This window comes from Panthera leo, chromosome B1 (genome assembly GCF_018350215.1).
Source record: "Panthera leo isolate Ple1 chromosome B1, P.leo_Ple1_pat1.1, whole genome shotgun sequence".
Lineage (NCBI taxonomy): Eukaryota > Metazoa > Chordata > Mammalia > Carnivora > Felidae > Panthera > Panthera leo.
In genome coordinates, this window is record NC_056682.1 from 36,285,152 (window position 1) to 36,312,669 (window position 27,518).

Below are 27,518 nucleotides of genomic sequence, written 5' to 3' on the forward strand. Positions count from 1 at the left end.
TGAGCTCATGACCTGAGCTGAAGTCAGAGGCTCAACTGACTAAGCCACCCAGGCACCCCTAGAATCTTTCCAATTTTTAGAAGGTGATATCAGTGTGTCCCACTCTCCATTAAAACTTCATGCCTCAAAGCAGTGATTTTGGTCTTCTATAAGCCTCATTTATTTAGACTTATAATAGCTGACTGCTATGCATTGTTATTTAATAGACATTGCTCTGAGTGTCTTTACCACAGTACAAGCTCCTGGGTTGGGAGAATCAGAGGGTCGTGGACAAAATCCTTCACTGATATTCCGTGTGACAAAAGGGTTCTGTAGTCAGACATATTTTGAGGAGCAATACATATTTTGAAGGATGATACCTATTTCGACTTGCTCTTGGAGGTGTAGAATGCATATTCTTAATGTGGGAAATTATACTTTAGCTCTCTTAACACCATTTCTGCCATGCCAACAATGTAGTTATATCACAAATTCTGTGTAAACTAATATTCAGTATTTATATGGTTATGGTATGTGAGTCTTGTGGACAGCTGAGTCAAGTAGTGTACTGTAATTGCATTTCCTTTCTTGTGTGCTCATAACAGGTTTTATAACAACCTGATTTTTTAAATGCCATTTTTCTTCAGAGTAAGAAACCCTCCATCCCAATCTGGATTAACTCACTTCCTAGACCTACTGCAAAGCTGCCATCTGGGATTCTCCTTTTCTACCATCCTAGGATTTACCTTTCTTATTGTCCTGTCTAGAACCCTGTTTCCTGTTCCATGTTTTCCTCTTTTTGGCTTTCTTCCACCATGTTTCTAGGTGCTCTTGAGAAGACTGTGCCTTGTACGTCAAAAAAGATCTTTTTACTACCCTAATAATTGAATCACAGTTCAGTTTGTAATTTTTGATTGAAAATAAATTTTGTTTAGAATGTTGTCTTTTAACTCCCCATGTGGTTATTCAGTTGTCATTCATATTTCATGTCTTTTGATGTGACTTTTTTTTCTCTCTGCAAGCATTTAAGACATTGTCTTTACCCATGTTGGTCTAAAATTTCATGATGATGAGCTTAAATGTGGGGTCTTTATTTACTGGTTGTGTGGGGCAATCAGGGAGCCATTTCAATCAGGGTACTGATATGTTTCAGTTCATGGGAGATGTTTTCGTCATACAGGTTGGATGACTTTCTTTTCTCTGTTTTTATCCGTTCTCTTTTTCTGCTATGTCTATTAGAGAACTGTTGAATTTCTTGGATTCTCCTCTAAATTTATTTATAACTTTTCATCCTTCTTTTTAGTTTCTTCATTTCAGAAGACCTCTTTGACTTTGTCGTCTGGTGATTCTATTATATTTTTAATTTTTACTATCATATTTTAATTTTTCATGAATTCTTCTTGTTCTTTCCTTGTTTTCTTTTGAATGGAATTCTATTTTTGTTACATGGATACAATATTTTCTCATATTAATTAAAAGATATTAACAGAGGTTTTTGGAAATTCTATTCTGCTTTCAACAGTGTTTCCTCTAGGTTCTTATTTTCCTGTTCATTTTGGTTGCTGTGTTTTATATTTCATGGTTGTCATTCATGTTTAAGAGCAAGGTCTTTACAAATGGTTGAGGAAGTTCTCTCTCTCTCTCTCTCTCTCTCTCTGTGTGTGTGTGTGTGTGTATGTATAGGGGGAGGAGGACTTCTTGCTTGGTTTCTCTGTAGAGTTATCAAGCAACAAGCAGGATATAGGTCTTCCTTTTTGGTGAGAAGATAGGAGAATTCAGTTTCTTCAGAAAAGTCTATCTCCTCCTGAAGGAGGAGGAGGATTCTGTCTATCTCTCTACCTCTACCTGTACCATCTCTACCTCTACCTCTATCTTCATCTTTACCTAACTGCTGTCATTCTCAAATCTGGATGGAAAAAAAGGAGCTGAGGGGACTGTTCTAACTATTCAAGATGTAGAATTTCACTTCTGTTTTTAACCCCAAGACTCAACTCTGCCTTCTGCTTTGCTGAGTGTTACTTCACTTATATCTGTAGCATTTCTAGTTCGGTATAATTAGAGGACCAGCCTCTGCTGTACCATCTGGGCAGGATGGAGAGTCATGTGGCTATCCAGAGCCGTGAAGAAGACCCTGGAGCCTAACAGTTCTACATGCTGACTTCAACCAACTGATATCTTTTGTTTTCAGCCCACCTTACCTTCTGTTTCTGAGGTAGCTGGTGCTTCCCATTGCCAAGACTTCTGAGGTCTTTGCAGGGAGAGTCAGCTCACACCTCACAGGTGTGACAGCCCCTCTTCAGGCTTATAGATTGCAGCTTTCTCAATTCTGCTAAGTCAGTTGCTGTACCTCTATTTCCTTTCCATCTTGAAAAAGGGGAATTGAAATGTCTCTGTGGAGCACCCTGCACAGTGGACAGCTCTGCTCTTTCTGTGCCCAGTTTGGGAGCAGGGATCTCAGTCAAGGTTCTCAAGCCAATGATGCCATGTCCATCTCCCACAGGCATCAATGTACTCAGGCTTCCACTGGAGCTCTGCCCATCCTAGGGCATTGCAGGGATTAGAGCTCAAGTCCCGTTGCTCAGAGATGCCCACTTGGTCCTTCTCCAGCCTTTGCTCAAGGCCCCCAAGGATCTTACCTGTCTCCTTTTGTTGGTCTCCACTTCTTGAACTAAATCTCAGTTGAGGTTTGCCATCCAGGTGTTTGGCATTAGCCTCTGAAAGATAGTAACTTAATAATAATAATAATAATAATATAATAGCTAATCAATAAGTAACATAATAACATCATACTTAACATAACCCCATTGTGAGGCTCTGGAGTCAAGACTCAGAACAAGGTTAGCCAACTTCTTGGTCAGGGGCTGGAAAACATCCCAATCCTTTACAGTCTCCTACAGCATTGAGGATAAAAACAAAACAAAACAGTAACATCTCAGTATGTATTTAACCATACTATGCAGTTAGAAAACCTGGTTATATTTAACCATGAATTTTCCAACCTTATTTGTCCACTCAACACCTTTCCCCCTTAATGTTTATTAACATTAAGGCCTCTATCAGTTGGGGCCCTCAGAAGACAGCTGGCACACTCAAGTTGAGATAATTTAAAGAAGCTTAATTTTAGGGGTGCCTGGGTGGCTCAGTCAGTTAAGCATATGACTCTTGATTTCAGCTCAGGTCATGATCTCATGGTTCCTGAGATTGAGTCCAATATCAGGGTCTGTGTGCTGACAACACAGAGACTTCTTGGTATTCTCTCCTCTCTCTCTCCTCACTTTCTGCCCCTCCCCCCACTCATGCTCTCCCCCTCACTCTCTCTCACAATAAATAGGTAAGCATTTTTTTAAAAAGAAGCTTAATTTAGGAAAGGGCCAGGTACAAAAGTATGGGCAGGGTGTAATGGACAGTGTGTGAACTGGGGCCAGCAGCAGTGGAGCTGCTCCCATCCCATCCTGAAAGTCAAGGAAGGCACAGGGAGATCTGGCAGATCAAATTTGTCAGCTTTGTTGATATCTGTCCAGAGCTCCCCGCTCTGTAGCTCCACAAGTGCCTATGACTTAAATCTGCGGTGGTCTGGTGGGGTTGAGGACTAGCTGGTGCTGGGACTCTGCGGCCCTGACTGTTAGATTCTGGGCTTGGTCCTCACTGTGTCTGCCCCCTGACACTTGAAGGAGGTGAGGTGCTTTAACACTGCCATGGGGCCTCTGGTTCTCCAAGCACATTCTTAACAGTGTGTTCATGTTCTCTAGGGTGGAAGGAAGAATGAGAGCAGTGTGATGTCTGATGCCCACTCCCTGACAAGTAGGATCTTAGCACAGGGCTTGGCCTGAGCTGCAGTGTCCAAAAGCCTGGTGAGGGCACTGGAGTGGGAGTCACTGCTCTAGAAGCTCTGGCCTCTGGAACCACGGGTGATGCCTAGGAAGCAGCATCTTTACCAGCAAGCAAGTGGTCAACCTGGAGAGATGAGGCAGTGAGGGGCACTCTGGATATAAAGCAACAGGGCAGAAATCAGGACAGCTACACTGGAAGTGAGCAGGAGAAGGTGGAGCAGGAGCAGCTCTGTGGGTTGGAGGTCCTGGATGCAGTGGGCTTTGATGTGTTCTTTGACCAGCACATGGGCAGGAGAGGTGCTCAGGCTGCTGGGATGGAGGGTGCTGATGCTCATTTTTATGAGGTTTCCCACTTCCACAAGCAGGTCTCTGTTTCTCTCTCTTCTTACCTCTACCTTGTTCTCTCTGCCCTTCTCCTTTCTGTTCATTTCCCCTTTTCCTGCTCTGCTTCCCCATCTCTGCATCTGCCTTCTCCTGAATCTTGTACTCTCTCTTTTCTTCTGTGTTTTAGTGTCTTTTCCTTTTGGTGATACAATTTTTGTGTTAGGCTGTGCTATCTATATATTTTAAATCCCAGAGGTGTATCTGCTAATTGTATTTTTAGGGAAATAATTATGTAAGTTAAGATGATTAGATAATGAAAGTGTTCTCTGGGGCTGGCCTCTTTACAAAATGATGATGGGGTGGTGATGGGAATGGGGATCGTTTCTACTTAAACTAACACGATGGCACAGCTTTTACCAGAACACTTTAGAAACATCTGGGATATAATCAGATCCAGAGGGCTAGCTCTGAGAGCGGCATCCTGGGAACAAGAGTGGATATTTGTGGTCTCCCAGGAAGGCAATGATCAGGGAGCTCCATGATATGGCTTGGGGCTTACAACCCCATAAAATTCCTGGATCTGTATGAAGATTTTGAAGACACTTGGAGTTTCCGAAATGTGTATACTGTGCCTGTGTGTGCACACACACACACTCACCCACGTACGGGCAAGATTATGGCTTCCCTCAGGCAGAGGGTTTTGCAGATACTAAATTGCCAAAACACATCAACTCTGGAATTGCTTCATTGCACACTAATGGTGGCCGTAAGCTTCCTGCTCACTCACTCCTGACATATAAAAAATGTTCACAAGACACATGCTTCCTTCTCTGGGTCTGTCATGATCCAGCACTGGCTGCCTTGCAGGACCCTCCTGGCACTCCTGGGCCATCACAGGTGACTTCCCTCCCTTGCACCCAGCAACATGCCAACCTCTGAAGGCAGACAGAGATGGAATACATTTAGTCTAAGGCCAGTGGGTACTGGAAGAGGTGAGGGGGAGGGGGAGCCTAAGCCAGGAAGGGACAGAGGAAAAAGGTGTAGATAGTGCTGGGTATGTGGGAGAGTGGAAAAATGGGACAAGAAAGAAGTGGTTCCTGCTGGGGAATAGAGGGTCTGGAAGGAGTAATTGCAGAGAAGAATGGAAGGGCAAGGGAGACTAATTCTGAGGGCCTGCTATTTTGTAAAGGGAGAATTCAATGCTCAGGAGGTTAAATTACATGCCTGAGTTATATGGTCAGCTAGGGGGCAGGGATTCAAATTCAAAGCTCACAGTCCTCATACTGGCCCACCCTGCCCAGGGAACAGGATCACAATAGAGTGTAGAGTTAAATCAATCCCTACCATGACCTCAAGAAAGAAGATTCCATAAAGACCCTTCCAGCGAGAAGTATCCACTGAAATATGCACTGTCACTAGGAATTTGTGATCCACCCCAGGCTCTAACCACAAGAGAGGAAGAACATTCCTTTCCAGATTTAACTAGAAGTTCTCTCACTAACCCTTAAGCCCTTTTGCACCATCCACCTTCCCATAGCCATGCTCTGCTCCCCTTGTCCCGAAACCATCTCAGGCTTCAGGTCAGTGCCCTTCATCATTTCTCACAGGTAGCAAAGAAGTGAATGGTTTTACATCTGGTGCAGCAGGAGAGAAATATTGCCTAAAGACACAGTAGAGAGAGGGAAAGTGGCTCAGATAACAGATTCTCATTCTTCTGACTTATTTTGTTCCCCTGACTTGTTTTTAAACTGTTAAGTCACAAGTACGGAACAGCCCCAATCCAGGAGTGCTCCTGATTTCAGAATCTCCTCCCCAGAAGGAGATTTCCTCTAGTGAGGAAAACCAAGGAGCTGAATTCCTCTATCATGTCCTGCCCCTGGGTCCTGACAACTCACCCACCTTTTAACATTCCTGGTGGTCCCGGAGTCCCTTGCTACATTCACTGCAGGCTGGGTTGCTGGGTTCAATGGATAAAAATATTCAATGCTCCGCTGAATATGAATTTCAGATAAAAACCAAATAATGTTTAGTTTAAGTGTATCCCATACAATGTTTAGGAGCACTTACACTATGAAAGTGTTTGAAATGATTTTATTTGAAAGATCTGTAGCTGGGGATGCCATTAGCATGATTTCACTCAGTTGAGTCCAGTTAGATCAGAATTAGAAGTGAAGCACCCCACGCCCCAGGACAGGTTCTGTAACACCACACTATTTCCTTTAGGAGTTGCCTCTTCTACATACCTCCTTGGTGTAGACTGAAGTAATATGTCTGCAATATCCCATGCATGGAAACAAATGCACAGATGACTTTCTGGAGCCCTTTCCATAGACTTCTTTTTTTCTCAATATCAGTGAGTGTTTACTTTTCTGACTTGTAAAATAATACATGTTTGTTGTTAAAAATTGGAGATTATAAAAGACAAGAAATAACAAATGTTTGGTGACAATGTGAAGAAAAGGGAACCGTGGTGCACTGTTGGTGGGAATGTAAACTGGTGCAGCCACTCTAGAAAATAGCATGGAGGTTCCTTAACAAATTAAAAATAGAAATACTCTATAATCCAACAATTCCACCACTAGGTGTTTACCCAAAGAAAACAAAAACATTAATTCAAAAAGATATATAGACCCCATGTTTATTGCAGCATTATTTTAAATAACCAAGAAGTGGAAGCAACTTAAGTGTCCATCCACAGATGAATGGATAAAGAAGATATATATATATATATATACATATATATCTTCCATATATATATATATCTTCCATATATATATATATATCTTCCATATATATATATATATATATATATATATATATATATCTTCCATATATATAACGGACTATTACTTAGCCATAAAAAAGAATGAGATCTTGCCATTTGTGACAACATGGATGGACCAAGAAAGTATTATACTAAGTAAAATAAGTCAGACACAGAAAGACAAATACCATATAATTTCACTTATATATGAAATCTAAAAAATAAAACAAACAAACCAAATAAACTCTTAAATACAGAGAACAAACTGGTGGTTCCCAGAGGGGAGGTGGGTGGGGGGTGGGCAAAAAAGATAAGAGAGACTAAGAAGCACAAAATTCCAGTTATAAAATAAATAAATTATGGAGATGAAAAGTACAGTATAGGGAATACAGTCAATAATATTGTAATAAGGCTGTATGGTGACAGATGGTAACTATATTTATCATGGTGAGCACGCTGAGTAATGTATAGAATTATCAAATTACTATGCTGTACATCTGAAACTAATACAACAGTGTGCCAATTATATTTCAATAATAAAAATTTTAGAAATTGTAGATCAGTAAAAAGAAAAATAAACATTCACTCTAATTGCAGCATGTAGACTCTAGATTCATACTGCCTGAGTTCAAATCTCAGCTCTTACTAACTGTGTGGTTTTAGGCAATTTCCTTAAACAGTGCTTCAGTTTTTCAGTCAGTAAAATGAATGTAATAATAGTGACTTAAGTGAGGTTTTGAGGATTAATTATGTTTATATGTGGTCAGGTATCTTTAAAATCCCTGGTACATAGTTAGCTCTGTATAAGCACTTGACAAAGTAAAATAAAAAATTTTTGTCACCCGGAGATAAGTATTATTTGTGTCTTTTATGCTTTTGCATATGCATTCCATTATACAGCTTTATACCATAGGTTTCCATATTGTGTCAGATTGCATTTTCCGATGTCCAATTCTCCAGCCCGAGATGCTCTTCTATAATGTGGTCTGGAAACTTCTCCATCAAGAAGTGTAATGCATTCCTTTCTCCTTGAATCTGGGCTGCCTTTAGTTGTCTGGTCAATGAATGTGGTGAAAGTGGTATGCTGGTACTTCTAAGGCCGGGTGAGAGGAAACTATGGTTTTTGCTTTCTTTCCCTGGCACACTCATCCTTGGGTATTTCCTCTTGCAACTCACCCACATGCTGGGGAAGTCCAAGGCACATGGAGAGACCTTCTGTAGGTGCCCTAGCTGAGTGGCCTGCTGGCAGCCTCACCTGACAGTCATGTGGGTGGGTCAGCCTAACTGAGCCTTCAGTGACTGTGGCCCATCTACCTGTGGCAGCAGGCGCGACCCTGGAGCAAGAACCACACAACTGAGCCTAGTTAACCCACAAAGACCTGAGGGATAATCATCAATTACTCTGTTTTTATCAAATAATTCTTGTTGGGACCACTAAGTTAGGAGATGGTTTGTTATGCAGTGATAGAGAACTGGAAATATATTGAAGGAAAATAATCAAGATCCTTAACTTTAAATATGGACCAAAGGGTCTTCTGTCCACAGTTTCACAATTACTTTCAAGGAAAAGGATACTTTCAAACAAGCTGCTCTATCCATTATATTTGGACAAGTTGATGAGGAGCCAAGCTTGAGCCCTAAGTCAAGCTTGACGGCAACTTAGGGATCAACCATAGTTCATTTGTCCACCTGTTTGTTTGATAGGTGAGAATCAAGGAGGTAATGTGACTTGCCCAAGGCCACCTGGGTGCTACACAACAGAACTTGGGCTGGATCCCAGCTCTCCTGACTCCTACCTTTAGCATTTTTTTATTGCATCTTGCTACTTGTTTATAATGATGTTTAGAGGTGGGGTAGAATTGGGAGTTTCCAAAAGCCTGACGAGAATTATGAAAGGGGCTGGGGTCCCGAAGCCATTCAGGCTCCTTCACAGCTATATCCAGCTCCATGCTTCTGGGAAGAACATAGTTTCTTTAAAAAGTGCCTTCATGCTCCGTCTATTGAGGAACATGCCAACTATGGTGTCAAGGTCAAGTCTGTGGAGAAAGGGCTTCAGTCGGGTGGTGGTTGTGCTGACAGTCAGGAGGAGTGACAAGCCTCAGGACACCCTGTCATCCCAGGATCAAGAGGGCCTGGCAAGGGTAAGGCCTGTTGTGAGTATGGCTGCTGGCCTCAGCTGTATCAGTGGGATGGCTGCCCTTGGGGTCTGCTGCTCACCATCATTCCAGATGAGTGCTTAGCTGATGTAGGAGGCAGTTGTCATCATTCCAGGATGAAGGAATCACAGAGAAGTGTTCAATGAAGGGAGAATGTCAAACTGCTTGTGATAGGCTGGACTGTGTTTCCCACAATTTGTTTGCTGAAGTCCTACTCCCCAAGGCCTCAGAATGTGGCCTTATTTGGAAATAGGGTCTTGCTGATGTAGCTAGTTAAGATGAGGCCACAATGGAGTGGGGTGGGCCTCTAATTCAATATGATTGGTATTTTTATAAAAGGGGGAACTTTGGATGCAGATACACACATAGGGGAAAGCTATGTGAAGATGAAAGTGGAGGTTGGGGTGATGCCTCTATAAGGTGATGAACACTGAAGATGGCTAGCACATCACCAGAAGCTGGGGGAGAGGCATGGAGCAGATTTTCCCTCGCAGCCCTCAGGAGGAACCAACCTTGCCCACACCTTGATCTCAGACTTGTAGCTTCCATGACTGTGAAACAAGAACTTGCTGTTGTTTAAGCCACCTGGTTCATGCTACTTTGATATGGAGGCCTTGGGAAACTGATACAATGTTTTGTACATCAATACATAGAATTTTGAGATGGAAAAATAAGATGAAAGGGGCTGGAGAGTAATTGGTTAGAAGGAAATGTGGGTAGGGGTGACCTTGGCTTATGGTAAACTTCAGTGGGAGAATCACAAGGCAAGCCCGTGGGATTCTGGAACAAAGTCATGCCATCTGCAGTGGAGAATTATGCACCCTTTGAGAAATAGCTCTTGGCATGTTACTGGATCCTGGTAGAGACAGAGCACTTAGCCATAATCATCAAGTGACAATGCATCTGGAACTGCCTATTATGAGTTGGGTTCTGTCAGACCTGCCAAATTATAAAGTCAGACAGGTCCGGCAGGCACCCATTGTGGTGTGGAAATAGTACATCTGGGGTTGAGTCTGGGCAGCACCAGAGGGCATGAGTAATCTGCAAGAATATGTAGCTTCCCTGTCACCCACCACAGTTGGACCAAGGCCCTTCTCTGATTTGTGCCTATGGCCATATAGGAAAATCCCATATGTCCAGCTAGAAAAGAAGGAAAACATCTGACCTTGGATTACAAATTGATTAGCTCAGTACATAGGTGCGAATCAAAAGTGATGAGCAGCTGCATTTCCCCCACACTTAGGGGTGTCCCTAACAGGCTGTAGAGAGAGAAAATGTTCCCAATGGGTAGAGCAATAAGTTATATACCTGATCATTTTCTTTGTAGGGAGGGAAACGTGGCCCAAGGTGAGTGGCAAATGACCTAGTCTAGGGTCAGGAAGCAAAAGGAATAGAGGATCATAGGCAACGAGATGAGAGGTGGAGGCATATGTGGTAGACATGTGGGAGTGGGCAGAGTGTGAAGATTATTTTGTTAAATTTTATTAAAAATACTTCTTAGGGGCGCTTGGGTGGCTCAGTTGGCTAAGCGTCTGACTTCAGCTCAGGTCATGATCTCACAGTTCATGAGTTCCAGCCCCATGTCGGGCCACCCTGCGTCAGACTACTCCATGCTGGGGTCTGTGCTGACAGCTCAGAGCCTGGAGCCTGCTTCAGATTCTCTGTCTCCCTCTCTATGTCCCTCCCCAACTCGTGCTCTGTCTCTCTCTCTCAAAAATAAATAAACATTAAAAAAAATTAAAACATCATAGATGACCTAAATATGTTAGAAATAATACATTTAATTTTTTTTAGTGTTTATTTAATTTTGAGAGAGAGACAAAAATCAGAGCATGAGTGGGGGAGGGGCAGAGACAGAGGGAAACACGGAATCCAAATCAGGCTCCAGGCTCTGAGCTGTCAGCACAGAGCCCGATGTGGGGCTTGAATCCACAGACCACAGATCATGACCTGAGCTGAAGGTGGACACTTAACTGAGCCACCTAGGTGCCTTGAGCATGAAGATTATTGTATTGCCTTCACTAGTAAGTGTATTTGTATTAACCTTCACCAGTAAATATCCACCATCAACTGGACAACAAAGTAGACCAAATGACTTGTTCTGTTGACATTAACCAACCTTCATCATTAGCCACCCCAGATGGGCATAACAGGCTCATGAGTGGAATCGCCACAGTGTCAGAAAGGAAGAATGTTTGGCCTTGACAGCATGGACTTCCACTTACCAAGGCTCATCTAGTTACTGCTACTTCTCAATATTCAAATTGTTATCAACAGAAACCAATTCACCTAGGCACTATTCCTCAAGAAAACCAATTGGCCGCTTAGTGGAAAGTTAACTGCATTGACCCCCTTCCATCCTGAAGGGGTCATTTGTTCCTTCTCACAAGGTTATATACCTCTGCTGGGAATGGGTTTGCCTTTCCTGCCTACAATAAGCCCAGCCTACATTACTATCTAGACACTTATAGGATTCCTGAACCCTAGGTACAGAATCCTACACAGTGCAGCATCCAATCAGAGGATCTGCTTCACATTGAAGAAAGTGTTAGAGTGGGACCATGATTAGGGGATATAATGCTTTTATCACATAGTGTGTCACTGAGAGACAGTCATTCTCATGCAATGATGGCACAACCTTCTATGGGCACAATGGAAGCACTAGCTTAGAGGGAACATTCAGAAGGGATTGGGCCATCATTCAGGATGCAGTATTTACTAAATCAGTGACCCTTATATATATATATGTGTATATATATATATATATATATATATATATATAGTGCTCTGCCTGTCTCCAATAAGAAGGGCAGCCCCATTTACCATCATGACCCAAGGGGAATTGTTATATGCCCTGTCCCTGTGACTTTGTGTTCTGCAGAGTTGGAGGTTCTAATTGCTGAGGGGTGTATACTTGTCAGGGGTCACAGCAAGTGCACCATTGAACTATAAGTTGTAGGATGCTGTCAAAGCACTTTGGACTCACTGTGTTCAGAGACAATGAGCAAGGAGATGAACCATTATACTTATAGGGGCAAATGACCTTGAGCATCAGTAAGATACAGATCTGTTTTTACACAATTGTGGCAGGCAAGAATCCAGGTGTTATGGACTAAATGAGTTCCTTCAAAGTTTGTATTTTGAAGCCATAACCTCCAGTGTAACTGTATTTAGAGATGAGTCCTTTAAAAAAGGTTAAAAGATGGCATAAGAATGGGGCCTGATCCTATAGGATTTATCCATATAAGAAAAGACATCAGAGAGCTCTCTCTCTCTCTCTCTCTCTCTTTGTGCATATGCACTGAGAAAAGGCAATGTGAACACACAACGAGAAGGTGGTCATCTACAACTTGAAGGCAGAGCTCCCATCAAACATCAACCCTGTTGGTATCTTGATCTTGGACTCACAGTTTACAGGACTGTGAGAAAATAAATGTATGTTGTTAGCCAGTCTGGCATTTTGTTAGAGCACCCTGAGCAGACTAACACATCAGGTGATCTACCTGGGTCTCTCCTGGTGCTCCATTTCCTTGTTCTAAGTATGAATGAGCATATGCAATCACCCTACCCTGAGATGAGTGATTATCATGGGTTCATAATCCTCAGGAATGAAGGTTTGGGTTACACCACAAGGGAAGCCACCAAGACATGCCAAAGTCTTGTTGAGGCATAGCTGAGGTTGAGAAAAATTGAAAAGGGATAGCAGAGAAGAAATTAGTTGTGGTCCCATGGCCAATTGCAAAGATAGGGGAAATAGTTCATCCCACTGACCTCCCTCCTCTGATTCCCCCTCAGGAAGAAAGGTCTGCTGGAACCATGTAATAGCTGCTGGCCAAATCAGTATGAGGTAGATTTGCTTGGTGCAAGAGGTAGACTGTAGTGGCCATAAGAATGCACCTTCTGGATTTCCAATGACAGGAAGGACAGATGACCAAGGGTAGCAGTTGCTGCACTATAAAATCCATTATCACATTTGTACTGAGGCCCCACTTCCCATGGGCTGCTCCCAGCCAATGAATGAATGTGGCAGGTAGGTCCATTCTTGGATGACACGGAACTGTCTAATTACTGCCATTGACTTGAGGACTTATGAACTTTCCTTAGACTGTATCATCCTTGGGATGCTTCTGCCTATTCCTCTGGCCTTCCTTTGGGTTAAACTTGCATCACTATCTGACTTTTCTTCCAGCTTTACCTGAGTCCCCTCCCATTTTCTTTTATAGATATTTGCTCTAAAAAAAACTCTTGCAAGTTTAATCTTGTCTTGGCACCTTCTTCCCAGAAGATCCAGAATAACATAGTTCATTTAACCCTTGTTCATACCTCAGTAAATAGACATTTTATTAAACAACTCTTCAAACATCCCAGCTGAGGATGACATCTGTTTTCTGCTAGGAACTTGGTTGATATAGATTGCTATAGACCATAAATACTGTAGCATTTTGGAGAAGAGAAAGCAGTGTTAGATGATGTGAGAAGAAGCATCAAAGAAGAAATAAGTTCTAAAAGACAGAACTGGGGTTAGAGATCAGCATTTCAGATAGGGGTGTGAGAGTGTGAGTGTGCATGTGTGTGTGTGCATGTGCACGTCTATAGCATAAGCGAAGGTATTGGGGCAGAAAAAAGCACCTATGACAGGATCTATTCTAGAGTCCAAATTTGTTTTCCAAGGAGTGCCAACTGTCTTATGAGAGGAAATACATCAGAATACTCATTTCTCCACTTTCATTATTTGGGATCCCTGTGGAAGCTTCACCTTTTCCCTATCCATCACCTCACTGTATGTGTCTTTCTATGTGCATCTTGTTCAATAAGAGCAGAGGCAGTGGCCAAGGCCAGATGGGAATCCAAGAAAAGCACATGAAAAGTGGGGAAAGGAAGACAGGAAGAATGAGTGCCTTGAAGTTCTGGGGTCAAGGGCTCAGGGTATTGGGGCTGAACTGGGACTGGGTAGCCCCACTTTTTAGAAGCCATAGAGCCCAGTAGTTTCCTTCAGAATTCAGAGGGTGAAGAAAAGTGGGTTTGACCAGAGGCGTAGGAAACAGAATTGTCAGAGAGCCAGGGAAAACACAGATCTTCATACAGAACCTTCTTTAATTTAGATATCTTTAATTCAGATTTTCTTACTAAGGTGGGGAAAACTGTATTCTGTTTATTCATTCATTCATTCAACACACACTTACAGAGTAGCTACCATGTGCCAGGAACTGTTCCAGGCACTGGGGATATACTATTAAACAAGACAGATGAAAGATACCTCTCCTGATGTAGCTTGCATCCTAGTTGGGGGGAGGCAGACAATAAATAAGTAAAACAGTAAAGTAAATAGCACGTCAGGGGGTGGTAAGTACTATGGAGGAAAGCATATCAGAAAGAAGAATAGATGGTGCATGGGTTTGGTTGGCAGCCAGGGAAGGCCTTGCAGACAAGGCAACATAGAACAGAGATTTAAAGGAGGGGAAGCAGCAAGCCCCATGGGTTCCTTGAGGAGTGGTTCATGCAGTGCAAATAGCAAGTGTGAAGGCTTGAAAGCAGGACTTGGTGCTCTCATTAACATCTATCTACTTAGCATCTCCATAGTTGTCTACTTGCACACAGGTAGGCTGTCATTTGCAGTCTTCAAATGCTAGTGGTTTGAATTTCCAGACTGCATTCCTGTTATCCAGCTGTAGCATCTAAGAGGCACCAGTGGTATGACAAAAGTTATTTCTCATTATAGTGATCAAGCTTGAAGTCCATTATCTTGTGATCTCCATCATGTTCAGAAGCAGATAAGGCTCCTGAAGTGTGACTCCTCTGATGCCCTCTCTCTTGATTCAGAGACTCTGAATACTAAAAGACAAGTAGTACCCTGGCATTTGAAATTAAAAAAAAAATTGAGTCCTGGTTAACTTACAGGTGGCATGGCCCTGAATAGTTAACTTATCCTCCTGAGTCTATGTTTCTTTATCCATAGGTGGTCATAATGGCAACACCTACCACACGGGTCAAGGAGGAAATCAAACACAACTGTGCAATTTAGGGTATTTGGGAACAGTTAGCTTATATATAGCACAAACACAACAACTGAACCATTACTCTATTTCTTAGTATTTTAGTTATTATTACTTTCCTAATGTTTATTTTTGGGAGACAGAGAGACAGAGAGAGAGAGAGAGTGAGCCCGGGAGGGGCAGAGACAGAGGTAGACACAGAATCTGAAGCAGGCCCCAGGTTCTGAGCTGTCAGCACAGAGCCTGATGTGGGGCTCGAACTCATGAACTTGTAACATGACCTAAGACAAAGTTGGATGCTTAACCGACTGAGCCACCCAGGTGTCCCTATTTTAGTTATTATTCATGCATAACAAACTGTGTCAAAAAATATGGCTTAAGACAACATTTATTTGCTCACAGTTCTGAAATGTGAGCTGGACTTAGCTGGATGGTTCTTCTTTTTGTGGTTGCATTCATCCACTGCTTGACGGGAGCTGGATCTCCCAACATGGACTCACTCACATGCCTGGCCTCATTCACACATCCTCAGCTAGAGCTTTCAGGTACATGTCTGGATCTCCTCATAGTTTCCCTCCTCTTAGCAGGATAAGCAATTTTTCTTTTACGTGGTAATAGTCACTTTTCAAAGGTATGAGCGCTACAGCTGTTAAGCCTTTGGAGGCCTGGGCTGAGAAGTCACATGATATCACTTTAGTCCCATTTGATTGGACAAAGCAAGTCACAAGTCCAGCTGAGATTCAAAGGGTGGAGAAATAGGTTTCACTTTGTAATGAAAGGAGCTGCATAGTCACATTACAAAGGTGTGCAACATAGATGGAAGAAATGGGCCTTCTTTAGAAATAAGATACTACAGTCTATTTGTGGCCTCAGCAAATCACTCCCTGTCATGTGCAAAATACACTTACCCTTCCCAAGACCCCCAAAAGTTTGTCTCATTATGGCATCAAGCTTGAAGTCCATTGTCTCATGGGCTGTATCAGGTTATTATCTAGATAAGACCTCTCAAGTATGGCAACTTCAGGTGCAACTTCACTTGACAAGCAACCTTGAACTTAGAAGACGAGTATTCTGCCCCCACACCCTTAAAACACAATAGTAAGAAAGGAGCTGGATAGACGTTATAGACACCTTTATTTAAAATGGAGATGATGGGAACGGATAAAAAAATTGTGGTTTATATACACAATGGAGTACTACGTGGCAATGAGAAAGAATGAAATATGGCCCTTTGTAGCAACATGGATGGAACTGGAGAGTGTTATGCTAAGTGAAATAAGCCATACAGAGAAAGACAGATACCATATGGTTTCACTCTTATGTGGATCCTGAGAAACTTAACAGAAACCCATGGGGGAGGGGAAGGAAAAAAAAAGATGTTAGAGTGGAAGAGAGCCAAAGCATAAGAGACTGTTAAAAACTGAGAACAAACTGAGGGTTGATGGGGGGGTGGGAGGGAGGGGAGGGTGGGTGAAGGGTATTGAGGAGGGCACATTTTGGGATGAGCACTGGGTGTTGTATGGAAACCAATTTGACAATAAACTTCATATATTGAAAAAAAATAAAATGGAGATGATGGGAATCAGGGATGCCTGGGTGGCTCAGTCGGTTAAGCATCTGACTCTTGATTTCGACTCAGGTCATGATCTCATGGTTTGAGGATGGAGGGAAGCCCTGCATCGGACTGTGCACTGACAGTGTAGAGCCTACTTGGGATTCTCTTTCTTCTTCTCTCTCTGTCTCTCCCCTGTTCTTGTGCTCTCTCTCTCACTCTCTCTCTCTCTCTCTCAAAATGAATAGACTTAAAAAAAATAAAAATAAATAGAATGGAGACAATGGGAACCACAAAGCAGTCACTGCCAAGAGTTGTGAAGTCTAGCTGGTCACATGCTGGCTTCTCTATATGGGTCAGAGAATGTCCCTTGATTAGTGGCTCCCTGAGAGGGCTACCTAGTCGCTTTTTCTCTGTAACTTTTAGATCTTCCCAGGGAGCTTTTGGCTCCGCTCTGTGGCATGTTTTCTCTTTCCCATAGGAAAGTATCCATACCTATAGCTAAGTACCTTGCTCAGCCTGATTCCTGCTTGTAGAAAGTGGAGGTCCAAAGGTCTCTTTTTATTTTGAATTGTCTCTTTCACTTTTAGTGCAATCTTATAGTGCTTTCACTGACAAAGCTCCTGAAAAATTTTTAGGGTTTTCTATGAATCTTATTGGGATTCATCCCATAACCCAAAAACTTAATCCACAATTCTTTTTGAGACAGACCTCCAACTGCAGGGGGACAGTGCCCTCAAGATTCTCAGACTCCCTTTTCATCTGGCTAAGAGGGTCTCCCAGGCATTGTCTTTCAGAGGTCTTACAAACATATCTTTGATCTTTATGATGAGGTTATTTCCTCCTTGAGAATCGTTGTTTGGCTGGATATACAAGGGATGAAAATGGTTTAATTTGTTCTAAACCAGAAATTTCTATTTCTCTACATTTCTTCAGAAATATGCTTGAATATGGAATGGTATCTTCTTTAGCTTATTCCTCTTTGACAGGATCTTATCACACAGAACAGAAATATCCAACTGAAGCTATCTACATTATGTCTAGAAATGTCCTCTAGATTCATAGGTTCATTAAACACTTTATATCTTTTGAGTTACAACACACAACATTTCTGCCAATGATTCTGTGACTGCATAATATGGGCTGTCCTTTCTCTAGCTTCTAGTGACAGTCTCCTCACTACCTTTCTAGCACACACTGGAAGATGGCCCACCATTTCTCCAGTCTTTACTAATAACCTACTCACTGCATTCCCATCTCCTGTCTGCTGTCTTGTCCTTAAGCCAACACATGTTTTAAATTTTTTGTTGTAGCAGCACCCCTGTTCTAGATATGAATGGCTTTACCAGTTTTTTAATGCTGGCAACAAATCAGTCCACACTTTTGCAGTTTCAAACAAGAGCCATTTATTTGTTCACTCTTCTGTAGTTCAGTAATTTGGACAGGCTTAGCTTGGATGGCTTATCTCTGTCCAACATGATGTTGGCTAGGTTCAGTCATATGCTTGCACTCAGCCATCAGCTCATCTGGGGGCTGGCTGATGGAGATGGCCTCATGCATATCTTCCAGTTGGCTGGGGCTGTCAACTGAGGTGCCTCCACTCTTTTCTGTGTGTTCTCTCCAGCAGAAAGCTCAATCTTTCTACATGCTAGTGGCAGACTTCCAAGAGGGCAAGCCTCAGGGTGCAAGCATCACATTTGCTGATGTCCCATTGGCCAAGGAAAGTCACATGGCCAAGCTTAAAGTCAATGTGAAAGTGAATTAAGCAAGGGAACAGATTCTGGGAGTCATGATCCATGGAGGGGCCATTAATGTAACAATGCATCACATGTGCTCTCATTGATCTGTTTTTGCTGACTTACAGATTTGATTTGTGGTAGAGAATTCTAACACTTACCCATATCTTGATCTTGTCCTCTTCTTTTCCAAGCACATAGGAGAATTCCAATTACTCTCTTGTCCCTCCTTGCAATGGGATTATGAGACCAGTGGGCCATGTGGGTTGCGGGTGTGCAGCTTATATGTTATTTCCAGGTAGGGAATTTAATTGTCGGTGTGAGCATCTCCGGTCTCTTCATTTCTCCCACACTGTGTGAACCCTAAAGTCCCTGTCAAGAGCATGGTAGTCTCTGTTGGCCTGGGTGGGTGTGCAACTGAGAAATGGCCACGTGAAGCAGAGTTCCCGCCCTTGCTCCAGGCTTTATATTCTTGCAAAGAGTTAGCAATTAACCTTTACTGCTTTAGACCATTGGCATTTGGGGTGTGTTGGTTACCTAGCCTATCCCAGTGGATACAGAAACCTCAGTCCTGCTTAGCTTATGGTCAACTCTAGCTCCCTCCCTAGGTATTTTTTGTTGTGACTTAAGCAGCAAAAAAGGGAGGCTATAGATAACTAATGAGTGTTCAATGTAGAAGATGGGGGAAATGGGGCAGTTAAAAATGCACTGGGCCAGTGAGGATCCTTGTTTATTTACCAAGCATTTATGAAGGGCCTCCTGTATGCTTGGGCTGTGTGCACTGCCTAGGGACTGCAAAAATGAATAAGACACATGCCCTGAAGGAGGACACAAGCTACCAGGGGAGGGTGACCCAGAAACAGTGAATCATACTTGAGAGCCATGAGTGCCACCGAGTGGTGGGACTGATTTTCTATTTTCTTCTGTAATTGGCTAATTGTCCCTGCAGGCAGTTTCCATAGTGAAATTCCAGTCGTGGTGTCTGGGTGGCAGCCTCACTGGAGTATGTGGCCAGCCTCCCAAGGTGACATCTTTGAAGGCCAGCACTCATCTGGATTCATAATGTCTGTGATTTGTGTAAAAGTCAGTCTCATTATTTTATAATCACATATCAGATTCAATCCTTGCAAATGACAAATATGGGGACAAAACAAAGCTCTTCTGAGGACCGCAGTTTGCAGTTTTGAAGCAGGAACTGTGGCTGAAATGGGAAAGTGCTTTTGAACATTCGGCGCCAGCTCAGAGAGGAGGACCTGAGGAGGCTGGACAGCATTCAAGACAAAGCTTTGAGACTCTGACATTGGAAAGCTGCAGTACAGTAAGGGATTAATCCATGAAATATTAACTTCTAACTAGTGTTGGTTCATGCATTTTAAAGGCATATCTGCCTTGCAAAGTCTGGGATCCAGCAGGCTGAGCTGTAGAACTGTGGGCATTTCCTGAGGTCAGACTCCATGGGGATGCTGCCAACGCAATGAGGGACTTAGGCAAAGAGTGTAAGTCAGGTGTGGGCTGTGGGTGGGGCAGAGCTCAGCTCCAGTGGGTATGAATTTTACTTTTCATACAACATGAGAAATAAGGGGAGCTTTCCTTCCCCTAACTCTAATTTCATTTATTCTGAGCCCACATCCTGTTAGGCCAATGGAAAATTCAATCTTAGCTGTAACTGGGGCTCCTTCCCCCCCGACTCTCTGTTCTCCTTGAGTTAGAAGAGTCATGGAATCTTAACAAGTACAGAATACTTGCTGGACATGCCCTGGTATTTATGTGAACATGTCTGGTTTATACACCCACACAGTCCCTTGAGGCTTAGCTGTCCCTGTGCCAGCCAGGATGACTGGGCACCCTGTTTGTAGGGTCTCATCACCTAGACATGCCCGCAGAGACAATGCCCTCTGAGGTCCTGACATCTCCAGGGCATGTGAAAGAGTAAGAAATGGATCCTTGGTACTCTCAGAATCTATAAATCTCTGTCCTCTCCTAGTCCTGTAAATCTTCTGAGCCCTCTCCAAGGCCTGCCTTTGTCCACCACCCCTTCTCCACCCCCGCAGTCTCTCTGCTGTCCCTGTCCCAACACCTTCTCTTTTATTGATAGAGATATCTCTTTTTTTCCGGTCCAGAGCCTAGGTCCATGTGGGGATACACTATGACAGTGTTGGGTTAGAATCCCTAATCAACAATATCAGTGTCCATAAGAGGGGACACAACATTTGGCCTTTTTTCTTGGGGAAAGAAGATCTCAGGGTAGTTGCTAAGATAATCTGGACTCCACTTTTCAGCTACCCAGTAAAAGCTAGCCAGAAGTGGGATCTGCTCCACTGGAATCCAGATTCTAGGCACTGAGTTAGCATATACACCTGCGTCCTCTTCCTCTTCCAGAGAAACTCTGTATTCCCATTTGATAGAGGTTTGCAAATGGTTGTGTTTTAGGGGAAGCTTTGTAATTACCTGCCTCATTCAATGTTTTATTTATGTTATTTCCTTCCTTTATCCCTCCCTCCCTCCCTTCGTTCCATCCTTTCAATTTATTTCAGAGAGATAAAACCCAAGCTTCCTTATGCCAACCTCAGAACTGGTTTCCAATCACGTGGGTGGCCAGGATGAAGCAGGAAGAGGACTCTCTGGCTCTAAGATCACAGAGATGGAAGGTCAAAAACACTCATGCTAGGGCAGATCTAAAAATAAAGAAAATGGGGACTCTTCTGAAGCCTTAGAAATTTCAGAGACCAGTAAGTGAGGAGCATCTGAAAGGTAGGACTCTATCTGGGGTCTGGTGGGTCTGGTGAACTCTGGGTCTTTCTGCTTTTGTTACTCTTACATTCATAGCAGTGCCATGAAATCATAATCGGTTCAGATAGGTTTCGTCCAACTTAACCTCATATGCTGGAGTTAGCTGGTTACACTGGGAAGCTGTCAAAGAGTTATAGGATTGTTCATAATTCTAATGCTTTTGATTAAGTGCAGAGGCAGACACTTCATGAGCTTCTCCATCGGAGAAAGAAGCAGACATATGGTTTTAGTACTAGAATGCCCTGTGGCTTCCTGCTTCTTTGTCCACGCCTTACATTTTTCCTTCTTGAATGACTTTGACTTCTCTGGATGCTCTGATGCAAAAGGTCAGAGGGTGTGTGGCCGCCCTTATGTTTGCAGTAATCAATGCATTTCATTACCTGTCACATAGTAGGTACTAAGTAAATGTTTGAGGCTGTGGGAATATAACTTCTACCACAAAGTAGAAAGTTTCTTGCTCACTTTATCATTCCCACTTGTCCTTGGAGCTCTAGACACAAAAATGGAGATTGGCCAAATAACTCCCCAAATAGAAACAAACAAAAAAAACACCCCAGTATTTTAAAAAGTAAGTGATAAACCTTGCCAATCTAAAGGATTGCTGTCTCTTTTCAGATTGTCTGACAGTCATCCTTGATTACTCCTCTCTTCTCTCCTGTCTCCTCTCCAAGAAGGGTGATGTAGACTCAGTAAAATAGTGAATGGTAATGGTGGGGTCTGAGCAGACCCACAACTTTGATTTGAGCATTTCTTTCTGGTTAAAATCTCGTCTTTAGCTGCTTGTGTTCCTTTGTTCTTCTGGATTGCTGTTCTGATGCCACATTAATGCAGATGTCTGATCATGACAACTCTCCCAAGCTCACATCTTGGGAGTTCAGCCTCTCAGGAAACTAGGTTCTCCCTGTGGGCAGCTTCAGCAGGAGAAGTTATGGAAGAAGCAGGTTGAAACTCTTGACTTAGAGAAGGTGATTAATTATGAATCTCATCCAACTGCTCTATCCCTGCCTCTCGCTGTCACCAATAATTAAGAGCTGACAATACAGCTGTTTTCAATGAGAATTTTCACCTGGGAAATTCAAAGTTCTTTAGAAACATCATTTGAAGATCCATCTTAACACCCTGGTACCCAAGTATAATAACCCACTGGATACTTGAATGTAAAATCACTTGAAAAAGTATTAGAAAGAAACAGTGTGTTACAGGGGAAAGAGCATAGGGTCTGGAGGCAGAAGAGGTCTAATTTTGAGTTCTGGTTCTCTGAAATATTACTTGTATCATGTGGAGTTTAAGTCACTTAAACTCTTGGATTATTCATTTCCTCAGCTGTAAAAATGGAGATAATAAAATACCCAGTATTTAGTGGATACCGACCATTAATTATCTGTAAAATGCAGATAATTAATAGCTACATCTTAGCGAACCCCTTGCCCAGCCGTGACATGTTACATTTTATTATCTGCATCTCACTTTAATCTACAAAAGATTTGAACAAAATCTCTCTGAAACACACACACACACACACACACACACACACACACAGCTCAAGAGAATACTCTATAGAGGTCAGGGTAAAAGAAAGAGAATAATGGAGGCAGGGTAAGCCTGGTGCTCAGAGATGTGTACCTGGCATATGTGTGGAAGCATGGGTTGTTCTGTGTCTTATCCCTGGAACCCCTCTGCCAGTGCGCACCAGGCTGCCCTGGCTTATCTTGCTCCCCTCAGTCAGCCATCTTACAAATAGAAATGCAGAGGGGCACCTGGGTGGCTCAGTTGGTTAAGTGTCCGATTTCAGCTCAGATCATGTTCTAGCAGTTTGTGAATTTGAGCCCCACGTCGGGTTCTATGCTGACAGCTCAGAGCCTGGAACGTACTTCAGATTCTGTGTCTCCCTCTCTGACCCTCCCGTGCTTGCACTCTGTCTCTGTCTCTCTCTCTCAAGAATAAATATTAAAAAAAGAAATGCAGAAACTGTCAATGCCTACATCAGTGTTGGCATTACAGCACAAATCTTTGAAATATATAACTGAGAGAAAATAGTTGTTCAGGATCAAAAGTTGAAGTCCTGAAGGACATTGGGCAGAACTTATGGAAAGAAAGAATGGGCAGTCCCACTGTCCAATCCCATAAGACATAACTTCCACAGGCTGAGAAACTGGAGCAGCATGAAGGTGAGGCTCTGTGAGCATTCCAGGAGAAGCATTGGCTGCAGTGAAGCCATGAGGAGTGCTGAGTGATGGAGAGAACACGGCAGGAGTGATGGGGCATCAGGAGATTTCACCAGTGTAATTGGTGACCTGGGCCAGGTACAGCCCTGACACAACATGGATTGGATGTTTGTGTTTCCTGCAAATTCATATGTTGAAGCCCTAATCCTTAGTGTGAGGGTTTTTGGAGGAGGGGCCTTTGGGAGTAGGTTTAGATGAGGTTGTGAAGGTGGAGTCCCCCACAATGGGATTCGTGTCTTCACAAGAGATAGAGACCAAAGTTCTCTATTTGCATGCTTGCATAAAGAAGAGGTCATGTGAGGATACAGTAAAATGGTGGCTGTCTGCAAGCCAGGAAGAGGGCCCTTGCCAAGAACCACATCTACCTTGGTCTTGGACTTGTAGCCTCGAGGACTGTGGAAAGTTAATGCCTGTTGTTTAAGCCACTTGGTCTATGAGATTTCATTATAGCAGCCTGAGCTGGCACAGACAATGCCTCCGGCACCCAGAAGGCAGAGGCCACCCCAGTAGGAAAAGGCATAGAAGGGAGAAAAACCCAATGGGCTTGGAAACCTTGAACTGCCTTATTTGTATCCTTGTTTTTGTGGCCTGAGAAAGCAATCCCTCCTTTTGTGAGGTGTTTCCATCTAGTCTCTGATTTCCATGTGTGCTAGGATTAGCCAGTGTACCTGTTGTCTGATCCACCATCCCTCTTTGTGTTCACTGGCCTCCATCAACTACATTTGAGAATGGAGGATTGGAACATTTGAGGCCCTCTTCTCCAACATTCTGGGACTGCAAGGAGCACAGGGGACTGTCCCAGGCCCTTTCTTCTGAGGTGCTACATGGGCAGGCTGGCGTAAGAGGTAGGGGACCCTACAGGGAAAGCTCCTCTGAGGCTACACCCAAGTCTCTGCTTCTTTTGGATCCACAATCCTACTGGCTTAGGGACAGAGAAGGGGCTGCAGGACTCTGAGTCTGGACAGCCACCAGTTTGCATTCTTTGTTCCTCTCTGCTTCTTGCCATACATTCCCATCCTCTGGGCTGTGGAAGTATTGGCTTGACAGAAAAAGGTAGTGTGGCACTTTATCAGTTACTTTCAAATTTATTATTTATAGCATAAACTTTAGCCATGATTCCTTTAGGGCTGTGGCATTTCATACTGCCATGTCAGGATTTTGAGATTTAAAAGTGCATCCTCTCATTTGCTTTCTCTGCTGTGGGTCTCAGTTGCTGATTCTGAAGCTTGTAAGCTGAGCCTTAACACTTTTTGTTTCTTTTTGTTTTCTTGCTATAACAATGCTTTCCAAAGGTAGCAAATAGATGTTCCAGTATGTTTTGACTGGTGAATCACAAAAAGCATCCAAAGTAGCATTTGGCCACAGATGCATAGCCTATATTCTCAATGATTCTAGAGATTAGACGTAAAGTCAGGGTTCTGTCTTCTTGTGGTCAGTATGGAGAGGAAAATAATTTCAGGATTAATACTGTTTGAAGGCTTTTGGAAAATTGCTTAGGAGCAACATGACTTTTTCTGATTTGAGATGCATAAAAATCCTACCAGAGATCTCCACAGAAATATACAATGATAAGTTGATAGCATTTAGGAAATTGTAATAATGAGGAAAGCATCAAATTTATACAGACACTGCGTATGGCATCTTCCCAGTGTGCCAATGACATCATGAAGTGTAAACCACCAAAATAATGAGATAATTACTCAAAGATTTGACTTTGATGCCCTTGGTTGACCCATGAGTGAATTTAAGAATTCCTAGAGCACTTTTTCTCAAAATGCAGTCCATGAAAAATCTGTGCCGGTATCCCCATGGTGTGCTTAAAAATGCAGACTTCTGGGTCCCACCTCTGACCAATTGAGTCCAATTCTTTGAGGGTAAGACCCAGGATTCTGCATTTTCAACAATAGTCCCAGGTGATCCTTATGTGCACTAGATTATCTAGAACAGGGGTTCTTCACCTTTTTGTGTGCCATGGACCCTTTGGCAGTCAGGTGAAGACTGTAAATCAGGATAATGTTTTTATTTTTTATTTAAAAAAGTTTTTTTATGTTTATTTATTTTTGAGACAGAGAGAGACAGAGCATGAAGGGGGGGGGGAGAGTCAGAGAGAGAGGGAGACACAGAATCCGAAACAGGATCCAGGCTCTGAGCTGTCAGCACAGAGCCCGATGCGGGGCTTGAACTCACGGACTGCGAGATCATGACCTGAGACAAATTCGGACGCCCAACCGACTGAGCCACCCAGGCGCCCCCAGGATAATGTTTTTAAATGCAGAGTATCAAATATACAAAAATTGCCAATGAAACAGATTATATTGAAAAACCATCAAAATATTAAACAAAAATAAATTTGATAAGGAATGTCTGTGCTTCATCATTAACACATTAAATAACAAGATGTAACATCAGGTGTTTTGGAGAAATAGTTTTGGAGAAATGATGATTGTAAATGCTGTTTTGAGGCACTTGCAACGCCTGTAATGGGGTATGACATGAAAGTCTGTGATTTCTACTGGTGACAAAGTCAAAGATACTGCCATTGCTACCTTTGTTTGTTGCCTACATTCATTATTAAAGGCAGTTAGTGAAAACCTAAAGGTACATTTGTTTTCCCTTTCAGTTCACAGATCCCTCTCCATGTATAAATCATAGGTTAAGAATAGCTGTTTCATGGGGATGGAAGAGTACATGAGGTTTAGGACATCCTGCATAAACAAATGTGGGTGTATGTGCCCCCCCCCCATGATATTTTTGCAACTATGTCTGACATAGATTGAAGCATTTAAAGTTATAGGCTTAGTGAGAATGAGCACAGCTAGCCAGTGTTAGCATTTAAAGACAGATCCATAGGGGAACCTGGGTGGCTCAGTTGGTTAAGCGTCCGACTTCGGCTCAGGTTATGATCTCACGGTCTGTGAGTTTGAGCCCTGCATTGGGCTCTGTGCTGACAGCTCAGAGCCTGGAGCCTGTTTCAGATTCTGTGTCTCCCTCTCCCTCTGACCCTCCCCTGTTCATGCTCTGTCTCTCTCTGTTTCAAGAAGAAATAAACGTTAAAAAATTTAAAGACAGATCCATACACTTTGGCAATCAACTAGACGGACGCTAGGTTCAAGGACTGCAAATGAAAATAAAGGAGTCTGTTTAAGACATGTGACTCGCTGAATAGACCCAGTCTTTCACACTGCCTCCATGGGAAGATCTAATCTATTCCAGAACATGCACACATAGGTAAAAAAGTGCCAAGCTCTATAACATTAAGCATCATAGCAATGACGTTGGCCTGGAAAGATTTCAAAGCAGGTGTTACCACTCATGCACCGAGACTCTAAAAACCCAGTAAAAGATAGCAGTGTTTTCCAAAGTGTGTTCTGCTGTATATGTGCCTTGTAGAAGATGTTCAATTAAAAAAATTGTGGTTGGGGCTCCTGGGTGGCTCAGTCAGTTAAAGCGTCTGACTTCAGCTCAGGTCATGATCTTACAGTCCGTGAGTTTGAGCCCCTCATTGGGCTCTGTGCTGACAGCTTGGAGCCTGGAACCTGCTTCAGATTCTGTGTCTCCCTCTCTCTCTGACCCTCTCCCCGTTCATGCTCCATCTCTCTCTGTCTCAAAAATAAATAAACATTAAAAAAAATAAAAAAAAAAATAAAAACATTGTGGTCAGATAAGTTTGGGAAATTCTGCATCTAAATATCTCCTCTTAGTAATCCACAGCATATTAGCCAGGCTGGGAAATTTACAGGTAAGGAAACCTGTTTAATTCTGCTCATTGTGCATCAGAATTTCCCAGGAGCTTTAAAAACATACTTAAAAAAATATCCACCCCTCAGAGATCATAATTTAACTGGTGTATAGTGGGGTACTTAAAAATTTTTTTCAGAAGGGCTGCTGTGTAGCTCAGTCCATGGAGCATGTGACTCTTGATCTCAGGGTTGTAAGTTTGAGTCCCATGTTAGGTGTAGAGCTTATTTAAAAATAAAATCTTATTTTTTACCCTCAGCTTAAAAGGCTCTGCTGAATGCACCGTTTTTTAAAGTTTATTTATTTATGTTGAAAGAGAGAAAAATGAGGGTGTGTGCAAGTTGGGGAGGGGCAGAGAAGGGAGAGGGAGAAAGGGAGAAGCCCAAGCAGGGTGCAGAACCCGACATGGGGCTTTAACTCACGAACCGTGA